We start from the raw sequence: 17412 nt of genomic DNA, 5'->3' as shown, positions 1-17412 counted from the left end.
TAGTTCTTTGGGTTAAAGAAGGCCAGAATGGCAATGACACTTCATTTTTTTTTTCCTTCCTGATCACGTAGCCGGTTTTGCCTATGAAAATGAGTTAATGTACTAAATGCCCCATTGACCATTCTTCATGGTTCACCCTGGTCATAACTGTGCAAGTGGGCTGTATCTAAATGATGGAGGAATTGACAACAATCAAAAAGCAGCTCAGCCTCAACTCTCCTTTCTCATACAGCAACCAAAATCACAGCACAGAATCACAGAAGCTCAGGGCAGGTAATAACCAGATAATGTTGAAAATTTCACTTAAGCTATTATTTTTTATTAAATCTATGTAATATCTAATAATAATTGAGATGAACTTATTTAAACCAAATGACTAATGTTTAATGCTCACTTTTCTAGTTAGTGACCATTGTGACTCCTCATGTGACCCTAAGTCACCTTGGATTCACCTTAATTTCCTAAACAGGCATGCAAATTCTGTTCATTATGCACAAAGCTCTTTTTTGCAATGGTGAGCACTGTCTCACCACCTCTTGACTTTTGTTAATCTGACAGCCACACAGTCCTTTCTTGGGGAATATTGCAAAGCGTCTTCAATTCAATTGCATTTCTGTGGTCGTGGGGTTTTATGTAATTACAGAAGTTCTGTAGTTGATTTGAATGTTATATCCCTGTTGTGGAATTATGTTTGGACTTTATCCTAAAGGACAGGGAAGGGATTGTGTTTGTTTTGTTTGAACATTTCTTATCACAGGACTATGTTGGAGACAAACCCCAATGACACAAACATTCAAACACCACCTTCAGATGTAATATTGATTTATAAAACAACAGTGCACAGCTGCCAAGCTTCGCTCTTGAATACAGAGGGTCTTCAATTCCCAACAAATTACTGGCATTTCTACCAATTTACAAATTAGAATTTCCTCAGAATATCTCACAGTTCTTAATATTCCAGTCACCTTCCTTTTCAGCCTTCTCTCTTGAAATCTGTGTGTGGGGAGGAGGGAGGAGGGAGAAAGTAGAGCATTTGTAAAATTGGAGTTAAAAAAATCTAGATCAACTTTTATCCTTAGGCAAATTATGCACAGAGTTAAATTAAACCACTATATGTACTTGTAGATTGAAGAATCAGAGGTGGAGGAGGGGTCAGAGACACCGAGATCAAAGTTTCTGTTCTTTGAACAAAATCCCTTTGAAAAGCCCCCCATGCCACCTATCCTGCTTGTTAATGTTTTGACTGGGAGTGTCTAGCCGTGTCATCGGCAGCAGAATATTTTTAGTACCATATTTTATTTTATTTTCTGTGTGCAGCTAGCTCTACTTAGCAAAGCACCAGAACCTTTGCCAGCTCTGTTCTATGTCTCTTAGGGGAATATTTTTGTTAATTGCAAATATTTGATTGACAAACTTAGGATGCAATTAGTAGTCAGGCACAGTAGGAATGTGCAGTGAACTGGATCCCTGAACCAACGGATCTCAACTCTCTCAGCTTGATCTGAAATCGACTAGAGCATTTCAACCATATGTTTGCCTCAAACTTTCTCTTTCCTATGAATGTTGCTTATTTCCCCAAACTAGCTTCTTTTCACCTTGGCTCACTGAGGGAGCTAATTCCTCTATGATCAAACCAAATGAAGAAAGAAAATTCTTCACAAGTTTCAGTCTGATGGGGCTATTTGACCATGGCTGTAAAAATTAATGTGAACAAAATTACACATGCCAGTTGTTTCTCTCCAAAGCCCTAGGTGGAAAAAAGAATCTAATCTCTTCTGAATTCAGACATTTTGTTTTTCATACCTATTTAAAACAACCTGGCACCATCTGATTATCTTTATCAATTACATTTTGCTTCTTTATACATACAGCAAGATGAGCTGTTTGTTCTGTCTTACTGCAGTATGTGAAATAAATTTCTGTTTTCAAAATATGCCATTTATTTTAAAGGTATTCTGTATGCCACAAATCAATGGGAGGTACTGGTATCTGATGCTATCAGATATTCTGAACTTCCTTCCCCCTTGAGAAATTAATTGAAACTCACAAAATTTGAGGGGAAAGAGCAAACTTCAAAGCCTTAAGTACCAACTTTAAAAAGTCTTAAAAAAATGTACGCTGTTTACCCACATACATGATGTAAAAAACAGTTGAAAACAAAAAAATAATGTAGTCAAATTGGGGTTGTAGCTCTAAAACACCAGTTCTCAATTTTTTTTAACTCATTGATGCAGTTCACATGTTATTTTAGGGGGATGAGATATACAATATGAGTTGCTCTCTCTAAAGGATAAGCAAAGAGTTATCCACATTGTGGGTAAAGAGATAAGTCATCTCTCAAAGCTGGAGGAGAGCATACTGTATGCTTATGAACATTCTGCAAGTTCATGGCAAATGATGTGGGCCCTTCAACGAAGATGGGGAACCTGAAACCCAGGGAGATTTTAAATTAGTTCAAGGACACACTGGAAGTGCTCGGTGATATGGAAATATAGGGCAGGAATCCTGACATGCAGCCCATGAAACTAGAATGCTTGTCAAGTCTGTCAATTATAATGTGCCACATTCCAAATAAAGCTTTAAAAACGGGTGTCGCAAGGCTGCAAGGCACTGCTGTGGTTCATCTTGACCATCCTCCTGCCTCTAGAAAAGCTGTGATTAATTTTTTAAAACTAGCAGTCTGCTTCAAACATACAAATAAAAGGTGTTCTTCATGTTTAGAATTTAAATAAAACCATAGTAGAGCAAACTAGGAATTTGGAAAAATAAGAAAACAATCTTATGTTCTCTTGTTTTTCTCTCTCTCTTTTTTTTTTTCCTTCTTGGAATGATGATCCTAAGCTCAGTGACCATGAAACTATTGGGATGGATCTGGTTTACTGCGTAGAGCACTGAAACACAGCAGCTCCTTGGGTGTCTATGTGCCCTGTGGCTTTTGCCATTAGTCAAGGCATTGTCTAAACTGATCACATCAGCTAAGGTCCCCTAACTCACGTAAGCTCACCATATGCCTGGATGCCACAGATCCTTGGAAATAGACAAGTTTAGAGGTGGAAGGATCAGGAAGGAAATGTACCCATTCAACAGATGAGACATTAGAGGTTCAGCAAGTGGTGACTGTTTTGAATAATTTGAAGTAATACCAAAGCCAGCTTCTGAATGGTGTAATGGTTTGAGCTCTGCAAGCCTGGAAGAGTATGAGGCATGGGGGAGAAATCAATGAGAAGAATAAATTGAAGCAGCTACACAGATAGATTTGACTGATCTAGTGACAGCTTTCTGAGATGAACATCTTGTATGTGGGGAGGCGGGGTTGGTGAGGGAAGGACGGTGTATATTTTTTAGATTAGAATAGGATAACACCTCAGATGATGAGTGAGTCCATAACCTCAAACTTTCTAGTAGGAAATCAGATAATGCACTGGATACTGTTGTTGCATTTTTAAGGTATATATTTCCCTAAATGCTGCCTTCAGAGAAAACTAGTGGCCCTCAGGGAATCAGGTCTCTTCTCAGAATTTTCTCATTTGTCTCCGTTTGCAGTTCGTTTGCTAATGCTGTGGCCCCTAAGTGAGCTCACATCTAAGATTGTAAAGGCTTGTGTATGGAGATTCTTCTCTGTTTTTATAACTCTTAGTAGGGACTCTCTGCCACTCTACCAGAGGCTGGCAAATGTAAGTGTGCACCAGAAGCACCTTCAAGGCCTATTAAAATGCAGATTGCTGGGCTCCACCCTCAGAGATTCTGATTTAACATTTTTGAGGTAGGGCCCCAGAATCTGCATTTGTATAAAAGCTCACAGATGCTACTGATGCTGCTGTTCCAAGGACCACACTTTGAGAAACACTGCTCTTTATATAGAAGCAATGTTCAGTGTATGCTATTGACTGAAAAATCTTTATGTTCACCTGTATAAAAATAGATAATAAGAGTTGGAGAATAAAATAATATTGGCATGTACCAGCTGCTCAATAAATATTTTTGATTGATTGAGTTGAGGATTGATGTTACTCTCCATTTGCTTATATTGCTCAAAACAAATTATGAAGTTGAGTAAATTCCAAAACTTTTTTCTCTTTTAGCCATATCCCAGGCTGGGTTCAAATATCATTATCTAATATTTTTAAACCTTAGTTTTCTCAGTTTTAAATTGGGGGAAGTAGGGATATTGTGGAGGAGTAAATAAAATAACTTTTGTTACACTTCTTCTTAGCAGCATGCTTTAGTGTAAACATACTCCTTTATCTTATATAACTATTGGTGAAAATACATTTGCCAACAGGGAGGGGCCCTTCTTCTCTTTGAAATGAGTTGGGAGGCATTCTTTAAAATAAGAAATACATCTTAAATTATGCCTCAGTATCCAATGATCTAAATGCGAAGAAATCTACAGGTAGCCTATTTACTAATGTGATTCCATGTGAAAAAGAGCATAGAAGTCCTCTGTACTAAAAAATATTTTTATTAGAACATTTGAAGCAATTAATCGTTTGTTTTAATTTATGGGGAATCACTAAATGGTTTAATGGGCTAGCATGTAATGAATAAATGATGGGAAACCTTAAAAATCAGGACACTAAGTGGCCCAGATGTTCATCAGCTGTTTTGTAAGCATATGCACCTGTGGCTTAGTATTCAAAAGTTAAGAATATTTTATGTACATTTGTTAGTTTTCTAACAAAAATATCTTTAAAAAATTTTAAACATAAGTAAATAAAGAGAAAGCAATATGAAAAAACATTTCAGAATAGATTTACATTCCTCGATATTCTTTGGGTCAGATACTTATACCTTTGGTTCTTTATCTAAATAAAAATAAAGGACTCTTATTTTCCAGATGAGTTTTTATCTTCACATGAAATTAGATGACTCAGTTCTAGATAACAAATATATTATTTACATATTTATTTTAATTTAACTTACATGAAAATTTACAGAGTTCTTACTATGTTCCTGGTGTTATTTTAAGTGCTTTATGAATATGAAGTCATTTAATCCTCATACCCCACGAGATGGGTATAATTGGTATCACCCCCATTTAACAATTAAGAAAACTGAGGCACAAATAAATTAAGAAAATTGCCTATAGTCACATAGCTAGTAAATAGCATAGCAAGGATTTGAACCTGGGTGATCTGGGACTGTGTTCCTGCTCATCCTACACTACTGTCCCAGTGACCCCAGTGACAAATACTGGACTGGGTGATGTGATGCTATGTATAAGTGGCACACCTTCATGGAATTTACAATCTCGCTGGGATTACAAACAAACACAACAGCAGTCGTTAAAACTCAAGTGCTAAAGGACAAGTGCCAATATTTATGATGAGTAGACAGAGGCCACAAACTAGAGAGCCCAAGATAAAATCTGGCTTGTGGATATGTTTTGTTTGGCTCATACAACATTTTGAAATTTTTGAGCTAATGGCTTACAATGAAAAATTATATAAATAAATATTCCAGATTTTTAGTCATTAAAAAAACACAAAACCTAAACATTCACTGTGCCCAAATTTGGCATGAAACAAACAGATGGCACTAAATTCTCTCCTATTTGCTCCAGTCTCTGACATTCACACAATGTATACATATGCATTTTTATCAGTGCATGCCATTCATTTATTTTTCTTGCTGAGTTCCTGAGTTGACTCATATATATGTGTCCTGAGAAAGGGGTGTTGGATGTCCTGGGGACAGCTATTGCCTGGAATACTTGTAGAAGTTTCAGGAAGAAAAGTTATTTGCACTAAACTTTAAAAGAGGAGGACAGGTGGGTGTAACAAGATTGCAGTGAGCCTTCTGATTCTTTCTGACACCCTAGAGCGTATCCATACAAAACAACTCTTCTAAATTCAGCCAAAATAATGAGTAGCTGTTGCAGTGTTCTGACACTTATTTTTGTAGTGGCTACCATTTGACTAGCCAAAATATTCTTGCCTCATTGTTTATTCACTGTAGTAGTATTGCTAGTCTCACTTCTCTGAATTAGGAAGAAAGCTCCTTCTAAGAAACACTACAGGGAGACAGGGATCTGTTTGTCTTGATCAATACTAAACTTCTAGAACCTAGTGCTGTGTCTGGAATGTTGTAAGAGCTCAATAATGTTCTAGGAAAAAAGACACTGGGAAAGACAAAATAAAAAGAAAGAAGAAAGGGGGAAGGGAAGAAGGAAGGAGAGGGAGGGAGGGAGGGAGAAAGGGAAGGAGGGAGAAAGGGAAGGAGGGAGAAAGGAAGGAAGGGAAGGAAAGAGAGAGAGAAAGGGAAAACAAAGTAAGGCGGCTGATGACTTCTCTGCGAGTTCTCTCCCTCACTAAGTGTTAGTAACGGCCATTGCCAATATACATCGAGGAATAGTACAGGAACTTCGTGGGAATTGTAAGACTGTACAAGCTCTTTCTATGTTTGGTAAAGGTCAAATCTGTAACTTGTTTAAAGAATCAGGTAGAGCCGTGATTTATCAAAGTATATTCCCTAGATGGCCCACATTGGGAAGGCATGCTTGCTGTGAATGTAGACTCCCATGCTCCCCCAACCCTCCATGATCTAATGGCACACAAGAATTATGTATTTATGCATGCCAGGTAATTCCTTTGCACCTTCAACTTTGCACACCAAATTTTGGTGGAAGTACCCTTAGGTGGAGAAGGTCTTAGCAACCTGTAATTTGAGCCTGGAATCACAAGGTTTGCACAATCTGATTAAATTCAGTTGAGTTGAAAATTATACAGTTAATTTTGAATAGACGCTAAATCAATCTGACACTTCTTGATTAAGCTGAATTTTTACCTGACCGGTAGGTGCTTTGTTAATATAACTTTATGTGCTGCCGTGTATCTGCCGAAGTGTCACTAAAATTCTCTAGACACAGAATTTGGGAAATAGTTGTTTTATTTATTCATTTGTTATTTTAACTAGGTTGATTTAATTACGAAGTATGCAAACTACAAAAGTAACAAAATTTTATTTTGTTTGGTTGATACTGTGGTTTAAACAAGTGAATTTAGGCTGGGCGCTATGGCTCATGCCTGTAATCTCAGCACTTTGAGAGGCCTAGGGGAGGGTGGATCACTTGAGCTCAGGAATTCGAGACCAGCCTGGCCAACATGGTGAAGCCCCATCTCTACTAAAAATATAAAAATTGGCTGGGCGTAGTGGTGTGTGCCTGTAATCCCATCTACCTGGGAGGCTGAGGAATGAGAATTGCTTGAACCTGGGAGGCAGAAGTTGCAGTGAGCCGAGATTGTGCCGCTGCACTGCAGCCTGGGTGACAGAGTGAGACTCTGTCTAAAAAATAAATAAATATGAGATGAAAAAAAAAAAAGAATGAATTTAGATGTCCTTATGAACATGCTCTGCCCGGTTTGGCCACAGGCTCCATCACTTCCCATTATATTTCACCAGGTTGTATTACACACTGATGGTACTAGCTCAAGTATTTGGGCTTGCAACCTCAAAAACCAAAATAAAACAAAACAAAATCATGAGCTGACAGTCTAGGACATTACTCTATATGGGATCCCAAATCCAACCATCCCTCACCACCTCCACTACCACCACCCTAGCCCAAACTATTATTATCTCTCACCTAAAGTAATGTTATAATCTAATTATGGGTCTTTCTGTTTCTCTCACTGTCATAGCTCTATGTTCTCTACACAAAAGCCAGCTCAAACAGCTCATAACCCTCTCATATCTTCCCATCTCATTGGAATAAAATCCAACAATTTTACCACAGGATTCATGCATGCTGTTTACAAAATATTTATAGGTCTCTGCATAGTGGACACATGGTAGAATTGTGCTCCCTGCCCACACACACCTGTCCCTTCTCTCCTCCTCCGCCATCATTGCATGTGGTTATATGACTAGATCTGGCCAGTGATTTGTTTGTGGAAGTGCTGTGTGTCCCTTTCATGCTGGAACATTAATTGCTGATATGAGATCTTTCAGAGATGTCTTTTCTCTGATAATATGTTTGGCAATGATTTTGACAGTGGTTTCTCTGCCCATCTGTTTCCTGGGATGAGGCTGACACAGTGCAGAGCCTCCAACCTAACTGTGGTAGACAAGATGTGAGCAAAAAACAAACCTTTCGTGTTTTCAGCCATTGAGATTCAAGGTTGTTTGTTACCATAGCATAATCGGGCATATGCTGACTGCTACTCTGACATTTGTCTACAAGGCCTATGTGAGCTAACCTCCACCTGTCTCTCTGACTTCATCCCCATCCTCTTTTATCCTCTCCCCTTTTGTTCGGCTCTATTTGCTTTCCTAGTGAATTCCAGCTTTCTGCTGAATACTGGGCCTTTGCACTGTTTAAGATACTTTATGGATGCATCTTTCCATGTTCCCTTACTTCATCCAGATCTCTGCTCAAAAATCTCCTTCTTAGGGGGAGCATCCCTGACTGCAGATCTAAAACAGCACCCTTTATTATTCTATTCTTACCCTGTTTATTTTTCTCTATACCTGAGATAGTTTTCCTTTATCATTTTACTTTCTGCTTCTAAAACTGAAATATAAACTCCTTGAGGGCAGGGACATTTTGTTCACAGGCGCTTTCCCAATAGCATGAGCAATGCCTGGGGTAGAGTAGATAATTAAGAAATATTAACATTTGATGAATTAATGAATTATTCATTCTTATCACACAACTGTCGGTTTTCTTATCTGAAAGTATGGCTTAACATGACTCTCAGTCTACTCTACAATGTTATGGTATACTTTTAGAAGTAGAAAGCACAATATATTTTATTTTCTTACCACAGTGGTAGGTTAATTCACTTAAATGTTCTCATCTAAGGTGTCAAGAGGAAGCATCCTAACAATAAATAATGCATTTGAGGTCAATGGGCTTGACCTTTGGGTTTCTCAGGTAGTTTACAGTCTCATACTTGTTTCTTAAGTTAAAATAATTCCAGAAGGAACTATGAGAACTGGCATTCATTGAAAGGCTGCACTTACAGTTGAAATCCTTCATTCTTCTCAAAAGTGAATCTGGGTATCATTTATCTTGGAGGCATTGGCAGAGTTTTGCATTGTCATACAAAGTTTATTGATTCTTTTCTAGCAGGCTTGCTTGAAAATTAATATGGAATTTAAGCAATGACCTCTTCTAGAAATAGTGAACAGGTAATTTTTTACGCTGAGCCTTCTGAACGTCTAGCAATGGAGTATGGGTCACACTGAAATAGAAGCTTCACTTTCTAACCTGAGTTTTACACAATACAATTTTACCTATAAAAGACAGCACATCTCAGTAAACTCTAGAAATATAAATTTGTAATTTCTTCCTACTTAGAGTCAGCCATACAATACAATTACCATGAGAAGATTGCTTTAAACATGCAGTTATAAACATGGCATGATTCTATAAATTACCTGTAATTTATTTATAAATCGGTTGCAAGGGCTAATGTTTAACACATGCAGATTTTTTTATGCTCCCTTTCCCTTCAGTTCTGTCATATCATTAGATAAATATACTTAATGAGGGTTTATTATGGAAATAAAATAATCTAAACTGTATTGTATGGTCTACTGTATTATGAAAGAGTGATTTTAAAAGCCTATTAAAGTCTCTGCTTAGGCTTGTCCAAGTTAGCATAAGTGAGGAAAGATAACCTAGAAGAAAATTCCTATTTTGATTATTCAATCAAGTATATTCTCTTGTATTATTCAATCAAATCAACACTTTTCTCTTTCTGCTACTTGATGTCTATAAGTTACAGTCAGATAAAACTATAAAAGTCAAGAGACTAATTTCTTCTTCATGGTCTGTCTATGGTATTAAAAAGACCAGGTTTTGAGTCAACTTTTTCACCCACCAAAAACACAGGAGAGAAACACATATCCCTTACAAAAGACTATTGTAAGTTCTAAGCATCAATTCGCTTTTTAAAAAGAAATATGTTAAGTATTAAATATTCGTAGCTAGATTTGGCAAGTTCTGTATATAGCAGGCATATTTGTTGTGATATTATAGTCAAGAGAGATATACTTTAACCTTGCTGATGATGAAATGCTTCCATTTTGATTCGTAAAATGGGATTCCCCTAGTAAGTAAGACACAGAGGGTAATTCATGACATTTTTGGATCACAGAAAGGTCTTACGTATCTAATCCCAATCCATGTGACAAAATCTACCCACTCTACTATGCTGCTCTCCAAAGAAAACAAACATTAATCAAGCTATCCCCACTAAATCTCCCCCAGAACTTGAGTTCTGGGCTCCTACCCTAATTATCTTTAGATCCTTAGCACCCAACTGCACCCTTCACCCACTAACTATTTGAGGTATTCTATATATAATGATAACACAAGTAAGCTAGCAGCAGAAAGGTGTTAAAACAAATGTGAAGGAGAACTCAAAACAATTCTACCAGGATCCCACACAATATGTATGCATTTACATGTACAAATACAAATGACTGGAGAAAAGTAAGGAAAACGCGATGTTGGAAATGCTGTATGTTTCTACACAAATAACACGGATACGTGTATCATCCACAAGGTATTAGTTACCCCATAGTTACAGCATCTGGACAGGCGACTGTATTTTTCTGTTACTTTTCTCATAGTCTTCTAAGGGCAACCTAGCACAACAGTTTTCAAGAAAACTCCCTCCTCCGTTTTTATTTTTAATCTTTTTTTAAAAGGCAAATGCTGCATTACCTCCCCTGAAATAAATTATACTAACAATTTCAACAACCTCAATATATGAAAAAGATAAAAGTAAAGGTGGAAGAGTCACTGTGCTGATTTCTTTTTACACACCACATATGGCAGCCATCGTGGCAATGTTTAAGGCCATTACAGAGAACTCGAGGGTCCTAGTTAGAAAAGCAGTGACCCAGATCCATGGGAAATAGATATTTTTCAATTGCACTAGACAGATGCATATATATTGATGTTGCATTCACTAAATAAATATATAAAGATATAAATTGACTATATATGTGTATATAGATATATATATACACATATACTCACACACACACATATATATATCTATATGATAGAGACCATAATTTGGTTCCATATTGTGATTGTGGAAAACAAGTGGTGATATATTTTTCCTCTATTGGACATATTTTCAGAATCATGCCTGGGGATTTATATGCATACCCTGTGCCATTTATAACAGTGCTGCAAATAACGAGGATTATGCTCATTAGCAAACATTGCCACTTTTTTGAAGGGGATGCTAGGCAGACATGGCTGAAATGAAAGTCTTTTTTAGACAGAAGCGACAAACCTGGAAATAGGAATCTATATCTTGGTCCTGTGACTGTTTAGTGCAGTGTTTCATGAGCTAAAAAAGAGAGAGAGAGCACAAGAGAGAAAAATGGTGCTTTGTATAATATCTCACAAGCACCGCAAAGAAATCTGATGTTCATCTTAAACAGGCACAGCTATGATTTTGCCATCTAGTTTCTCAAAAATATTCACCGTATCTAAAGAACTCTTATCTTGAAAGAGGGGAAAGGGGAACTTAACCAAACGTTCTTTTGAAAAATCTTTTCTCTCTACTGGCAAGTTTGGACAAATAATTGACATGAAGGGAAGATAGCTTTTTGTAAGAAATTAAAACTTCGTTATCAAGTTGCCCTTCAATTTTCTCAATCCCCATCTTACCCCATTTTCTCATCTGTGTAGCCTGTGTTGCGTTTGCAGTTGTTTATCTTAAGGATAATTTTTGCTTCTAAATACTGAGAAAGAATAATCAGGTGCTTGAGAAGTGGTGTCTCTGCTCATCTCCCCGCACGTGACTGCTTTCTGTCTGGTGCTTTGTCATGGTGCCTCCAGAACAGACTTCCTCAGCTTCCTTTGTTATCCTCGCCTGATAAATAAACAGCACAAAATTACCGAACTTATTATGGTAATTGAGAGAAGGGAACGGAATGCTTAGCCTGCCCCCCTTTCTGTTACGCGGCCATTGCAAAAGTTGGGCAAACCTGTGCCAAACCTCAGCTGATAGTGTAACATCAGCCCCTCTCCTGTGCGCCCCCCTTTATTGCCGTAGCCCCCCACCCTCCACGATGATTGCTTTCTGTCCATCTTGAGCTGGGTGTCAGTTCATTTAGATTTACATCAAGTAGTAAATTAAAATAATCACTCAGCAAACACTCTGAGCTCAGTTTTCTCTTTCAGTCAGGAGTTGCGCGAGCTGCTCGAAGCATTCAAGCAGAAAATATTGCTGTCTAGATATTTGTCCTCTGGGTGATAAAGGAGGCATTGTCTTGGGACCCACTCAGGCCTCGGAGCCGATCGTCGCTGTGCATCACAGCTGTGAAGTGCGCTTTGTTATGTGTCTGAGGATTCGGGTTCAGGACCTTGTTTTTCTTGAAATACCAGACTGATCAGAGCTGCATATGTTCGGGGGAAATCAGGGGTCGGTGGTTCTCTGTCCACATTTTTACTAGATTATTCTTGGACAGAACTCTGGGAAAATACCCTGCAGCATAAACCATCCCAAGAGTTTTGCTTTGTTTTAATTCATTTTCTTTCTTTCTCTTTCTTGCATCTTTATTTTTTTTCCCCTCCATATTCTGCATTGTTACAGTCCTGGAAAATGCTGGAGTTTATCTGCATGAGTCAGAAACAAAGGCTTATGGCATTGCTGCTTCCTTTTGCTTTGAACCTGGTGCCATAATGTACTGAGTTATAAACCTGCTTCTTTGTGTTCTCATTACAGTACATCTATCTGCCCATTCAGAAATCGAAATGCAGAGTTCATCACCTGGGATGAAATATAGCGTTGGCTAAAGAGGCTTTTCACCATTTGCAAATGATCAGTGGGATCTTGAAACAAAACAAGGAGTTGATTGATAGGAGAAAACAAATTGGAAATTTCGCTCTGAATGAGAATTCTTAAAAAAAGATAATTATCACTTGTAAATCTTAAAGTCATCACATTTTTATTTCAGCTATTTTGTAGGTATGCTATTGCTAAGAGTGTGAAGAAGTGAAATATTTGTTACTCTAAGTAGTGACAGAAAAACATTAAATGTTAAGGAGCATGGTTGCAGGCGTAGGAATAAAAATTGAAATTTTTAGTTAATTATCTAAATTTTTACAAATAGTTCTGCATGCTTGGCTTATTGACTACTCTTATCAATTTTTGGCTAGAAATTTGGCATAGTGCTATATTTAAGCCAAGCTAGCTACAGTGAATGTGCTATTTGATGTATTCCTTATGTCTGTGCTCTGGCTAAATATACATTTTTCAATTATAAATTCTCCATTCCTACATAGAAAGAACATTACTATTATAAGCCAAAAAGAAATAAAGGAATGGGATGGACATGTATGTATTACAGGCACATATAATATGGTCGTGTGCATGATGTACTCATGAATGAATGATTTCATGTTCTTGAATTAAATGAGTTCCCCTTAGGGATGTTTTCATGGTGACCCCACTGAAACCAGCTGCAAAGCTTACCCTTTCAACCACTGTATCTATAGGAACCAGAGGTGCCATTAAAACCAGCAATGCTAAGTCCTTAGCTTATGCCAATGAAAATAAATTGAATCACCAGAGTAAAATCATAGATGGCTTCCAGTCATATATTGTGGTTTGTGATATTTTATGATGTCCAAGTCCCAATTTAGTTCATAAATACAGGTAAAAGGAACCAAACTAGAAAATTTTGTTCTGATTTTCCTGGGCTCCAGAGCCAGTCTTGTTTAATTCCCCTCTCTATCACTGATAGCTGAGTAACCTTGAGTAAATTACCTACTCACTCTGATACCTCAATTTTTCCATCTGTGCTTTGGAAATATTATTAATAGGCACCTCATAAGTTTGTTAAAATTGTTTAATGAATATTAAACATATTAAATGCTTAGAATGATGTCTGGCACATAGCTAATATTCAACAAATATTAGTGATAATGATGATGATAATAATGATAATTTCTACAACAAGAAAAAAGGTAACACTTATCTAGGAAACACTGCTAAGGTGGAATAGATTTGTCCTACTTTTCCAAGGTTGGTATACACATTAATATTAGGTTGTCCTGGGGCTGGGTGAGGTGGCTCACGCCTGTAATCCCAGCACTTTGGGAGGCTGAGGCGGGTGGATCACCTGATGTCAGGAGTTTGAGACCAACCTGACCAACATGGTGAAAACCCATCATCTCTACAAAAAATAAAAACATTAGCCGGATATAGTGGCACGTGCCTGTAGTCCCAGCTACTCGGGAGGCTGAGGCACGAGAATCACCTGAACCCAGGAGGTGGAGGTTGCAGTGAGCCAAGATCACGCAGCTGCACTCCAGCCAGGGTGACAGAGTGAGACCCCGTCTCAGAAAGAACAACAAACAAACAAACAAAAATTAGGTTGTCCTGAATAAGAGTCACAGTTTAACCATTTACTAACTGTGTGCATGGGCAAATTATTTTATTTTCTATGTAATAAGATAATAACTGGTTGCTGTGGCTGTTGTAAAGATGAAAATAGACTGTACACATCAGTTGCTTAGTACCTTGTGTGGCCAGAAGGGCTGCTCCTAAGTTGTGTTATTCTCCAGGCCAAAAAATAAAAAAGGTCTTCTTTTTTATTACCAGTTTGATTTAAAATAATATTACAAACCTCAAGAGCCAGTTATTAAAAATTTAGAAAAAAGGGTAGAGAAGAAAATCTTACATATATTTTTCTTGTGTAATTAATGTGTGTGAAAGCTTTTCAGTGTCCAGGCACCATCTGTTCAGGTGCAAGAAACTTCTCTTTATGTTTTTTCTTTTATTTTTTGATTTTCAGAATTACTGGGTCTGACTAAATCACAACTCCCACCGTGAAAAAAGCTAGCAATGCTGATATTACTTTCTCTGCCATGACTCTTCAGAACTTGTATGTATTGATCTTCTTGCTTCTGAGCTTCCCTAGTACCATTTTGTAAAAGTCTAGTTATAATAGGACTTGTTTCACTTCATCATCCATTGCACTGTTTGTAGATATTGGTTTCCAGTAATTCTCTCAAAGGTTGTTTATGTGCTTCATTGATGATGACCACGATTGTAAGTCTTACCCAGAAGATGCAGAAAATGTGTGGAATAACTTATTCCCTGATCATGTTAAGTTTACCGTTCAGAATTCTATAGCATACAAATAGAAACAATATATCTTCCAACCATGCTTTCTCATGAACTAATTGGGCTGTAACATTGCATTCCTAGAATGTGATCTCTTTCAATGTTGTCTGCATCCCTACCTTCCACTCACTTCCGCTAGCTAGAAGGGTAGAAAAGGAGGAAGGCACTGAGTGAGAAAAATGGTACCATTTGTACAAAAAAGTCTGTCCTTTGACCAGCATGGCCTAAATCCATCCAGAATTTCATGATGTGACCACATCAATTGGAGGCAATAAAGAACATTAATAAGGACCCCTTGTTGTGTGGAGCAGTGGTCTTGGAAGCCTCAGGGGAGATAGTTGCAGCCACCTGGTAGATTGCCTAAATATGGTACAGAGCCTGCAGAAGGAATAGGGTGACTGTTCTGGATGCCAACAGTAACGGTCCCATGAGTAAGTGATGTCTGGTGTTACCTCCACCACCCTCAGGTGCTGTAGCCTGAAGCCAGCACTGTGATTGGTCAGAACATGGGTAGATAAGCATGGACCACGCATAGTTCAAGCTCAAGGCTGGCAGTGGACTACAGGTAGTCCAGAGTCCTAAACTCCTTCTGTGTCTGATTTGAAAGTCATACAAAATCAGCATGTCAGCACCATTATGACATGATACTCCTAAAGAAATACTGCACCGGCTAGCAGGAAAAATACATTCACCAGGTCACTTTCCTGGAACTAGATGTCCATGTGGCTTCAGGACAACCCCACAATGATCCCATAGGCTCAAGCTCCAGAGCTCTTGGGTCATCTGGTTGGCCCCATAAGTGCAGAAGTGAAATGGGGTGTCAGAGCACCCCAAAGGAAAAGGATGAGTCAGGACTCACAAGAATCTGTATCTCCGTTCTGTTAGACCTGCTCACATGCTACCTGTGCCCAAAGAGAGACTTAAATAAATTTAAGAAAAATTTGAGACTTAACATTTTTTTTTTGACGAATTGGAGTGTCTTTTAGTGTGGGAAAGAGAAGGGAGGAAAGAATAGGTATACAAAGCAGAGGCAACAGCCTGAGCACAACAGAGTGGAACGCAAATGGTCTAGTTTTTGAGGGAAACGCAGGGGCCAGTAGGGGCACTGAAGAAGGTGCAGATAGAGATTAGAAGTGAAACAGAAAAGTTACGTGGAGATCAGGTTTTGAAGAGCTTTGAGTACAATTATATCCTTATATATTTAAGGGGCTTACTTTGTGCCAGGCTCTGAGCCTTAGAGACATTATTCCAGGTTTTGGGGGGAGAAGAGTAAATTGTTGAAAGGATTTCAAGCAACACAGTGATCTGTGTTTTTGAAAGATTCCACTGGTAGAACTTTAAGGGTTGGTAACAGTGGACGAGACCATGAAAAAGGAGATTAAAGAGCTATAAAGTTACTTCTGGAGAGTGATGAAGAGAACCTCAATTAGGACAACAGAATGAGAGTGGAGAAGAGGGAAGAATTCATTATTCTTGTAAAGGTAAAGTCAGCAGAATTTGAAGACTAATTGAATGGGTGCTGGAGGAATAGACTGGTCACTTGATGTCTCTATAACTATGATATCTGTTCATAAATTTAGTTCATAAAATTTTGTGAAGCGACATGTCTCCAAGTGCCAGGCCCTGTGCAGGAAATACAGAAGATGGAGGAGGTCTGATCGTGATGGGCTTTCAAAAGTGGGAATCACTTCCATGTGAAATATGCAGAGAGCTGGGCCTCTCCCTGAGCAGGCATGGGTTCCAGAGTCCAAGGATTTGTGTTTTTAACAATCACCCCAAGTAACCCTTTTCATCATGAGAGTTTGGGAAATTCTTCACAAAATAATGCATTTGGTTTTGGATGTATTAAGATAATCTATATAGAGAGAAATTATACATGAATGCAGATATAGGATATTCTACTACATTCACATAAGCATCATAGGCAGAAGATGTTAAAAGGAGATTTGCTAAGCTATTCTACGAGGTAAAACAAACAGAAGAAGCTAAAACCATAAGGAATAAACTCTCTGGACAGTGTTCCTCTCTGGAACTGAGAAATGGGGCTGGGAACTTCTGCCAATAGCATTGTCTCAGCCCAAAATCTCCTTAAGCTGATTAGCAACTTCAGCAAAGTCTCAGGATACAAAATCAATGTACAAAAATCACAAGCACTCTTGTACACCAATCACAGACAAACAGAGAGCCAAATCATGAGTGAACTCCCATTCACAATTGCTTCAAAGAGAATAAAATACCTAGGAATCCAACTTACAAGGGATGTGAAGGACCTCTTCAAGGAGAACTACAAACCACTGCTCAATGAAAT

General features: G+C 38.1%; 1 long non-coding RNA gene across 1 annotated transcript in view; it reads right to left on the bottom strand.

Annotated features, from left to right (window-relative positions):
• Nucleotides 1-805: 805 nt before the first annotated feature.
• The window catches only part of LOC131381372 (uncharacterized), a 146462-nt gene continuing 129855 nt past the window's right edge, over nt 806-17412 (bottom strand). Inside the window, exons 2-3 of the long non-coding RNA XR_009210073.1 lie at nt 11639-11843; nt 806-993 (exon numbers count right to left, since the gene is read on the bottom strand). This is a non-coding gene — a long non-coding RNA (uncharacterized LOC131381372). The remainder of the gene's footprint in view (nt 994-11638; nt 11844-17412) is intronic.

This window comes from Hylobates moloch, unplaced genomic scaffold (assembly GCF_009828535.3).
Source record: "Hylobates moloch isolate HMO894 unplaced genomic scaffold, HMol_V3 SCAFFOLD_15, whole genome shotgun sequence".
Classification (NCBI taxonomy): domain Eukaryota; kingdom Metazoa; phylum Chordata; class Mammalia; order Primates; family Hylobatidae; genus Hylobates; species Hylobates moloch.
This window is presented reverse-complemented; position numbering and strand designations above follow the sequence as displayed.